The following is a 1,870-nucleotide window of genomic DNA, read 5'->3' on the forward strand; positions in this document are numbered from 1 at the left end:
CTTTTACCTCCTTTGTTAGGTTGACTCCCAGGTATTTGATTCTTTTTGTTTTAATTGAAAAGGGGATGGTTTTTTTTTTTAATCTCTGCTTCTTCTGCTTGGTTGTTTGTGTATAGGAAAGCCTCTGACTTTTGTGTGTTGATTTTATGTTTGTGTCTATTTCTTACCTGAACTTAATCTAACTTTACCAATAAAAAAAATGTATATATTGCCCTTAAAGTCAGGATTCTTTCAGGCAAGTGGGATGATCTTTATATCTACTAAACAGATGACCAGGTTGCCAAGTTATGAGGCAGAGGAAAGGAGATGCTACTTATTGTCATCAGCCCTCAGACTCTGTGGGGATTTTTAGTTGTTTTGCTTTTAAAAATTTGTTTATTTTGGCCCTCCCTAGTGGCGTAGCGGGTTAAAGCACAGCACTGAGAATCTAAAGTCGCTTCCACATGAGTTCGATTCCCGCCTGTCCCAGAGGTGACCACATGGTGTGGCAGACCTCTCCTGACCCGCCCGCTGCTCCCCTAAGCAGTGTACTTTGTCGATCTGCCTGTTCTGTTCTCCACTCTGTCTCTATTGAAGCCTCTCACCACTCCTGAGCCTCTGGCCTGTACCCTAATTCTGTATGCACAAATAAATAAATCTTTTAAAAAAATTTTGTTTATTTGATGCATACAAAAACTGGGGTGTAGGACAAGAGTGAGGGATACATCAGAGACTAAGTGGGGGGCAGAACAGACAAATATGCTGAAATACACTTCTGAGGGGAGCAGTGGGAGAGACAGGAGAGGTCTGCCATGTGGGTCAGCTCCCTGGCTGGGGATCTAACTCATACTGCTGTGGCTGGTGATTGCTTGGTAGTGCTATCTTTAACCCCTGTGCCAACAAGAAAGCCCAGAATCTGTGGTTTTAAGAGAAAGGAAGGAATTTAGTGTGGATGCTATTATAATCTCCTGGTGGGTATTTCCCTGTGTCTAACTCATTGTTGTATTTCCCAGGCTATTGCCCTCATGATTTCATTAACATATAGAGCTTCTGCTGAAGGGGAAACATACAGGGAGTCCACACCAAAGTTCTGTGAGTTTTGATAAATTAGCAGAGTTGTGCATACAACATTTCAATCATGATATAGAATATTTCCATCTCCCAAAAAATTCCCCATGGTGTTTGTGGCTAGCCCCTCTCTCTCTGCACCTTCAGTCTCTAGTAACCATTGACCCAGGTTCTCCAGAATATCATTTTAATGTAATCTTCTTTCACTAATATATAAAAGAAGTAAACCTCAGTCAAGTTGTTTTTATCAGTAATCCTTTGCTCTTTTATTGCCAAATAGCTTTCCACTATAGTGATATATCACAATTTGCTTATCCATTCTCCAGCTGAGAGACATTTGTTTGCTTTGTAAGATTTTTGACTTTATGAATTGAACCACTCTGTAAACATTCTTGTATACAGATTTTGCATGAACAGAGGCTTTACTTTACTTGGGTGAAAAAACAAGTGGTAAGATTTCTAGGCTACGTGGGAAGCGTGTGTTTAACTTTACAACAAACTGCGAAACTGCTTTTCAAAGTGATTGTTCCATTTTGCATTCCCATCAGAGCTTAGATTTTTTTTAATGTATCCATTCTAATAGTAATTCAGACTAATTTTTTTCTTGTTCTAGAACATTATAGAAAGATAATTTTTCTGGCTTCTTTCACTAGTATAATGCATGCAAATTTATCCATGTTATGACATGTATCCACAGTTTTTTTAATTGCTGAGTAATATTCCATTGTCTGATACCCATCTTTTTTTTTTTAAGATTTATTTATTTGTGCATACAGAACTGGGGTACAGGCCAGAGGCTCAGGGGTGGCAAGAGGCTTCACCA

This window comes from Condylura cristata, unplaced genomic scaffold (genome assembly GCF_000260355.1).
Source record: "Condylura cristata isolate star-nosed mole 26May11 unplaced genomic scaffold, ConCri1.0 scaffold00002, whole genome shotgun sequence".
Taxonomy (NCBI): domain Eukaryota; kingdom Metazoa; phylum Chordata; class Mammalia; order Eulipotyphla; family Talpidae; genus Condylura; species Condylura cristata.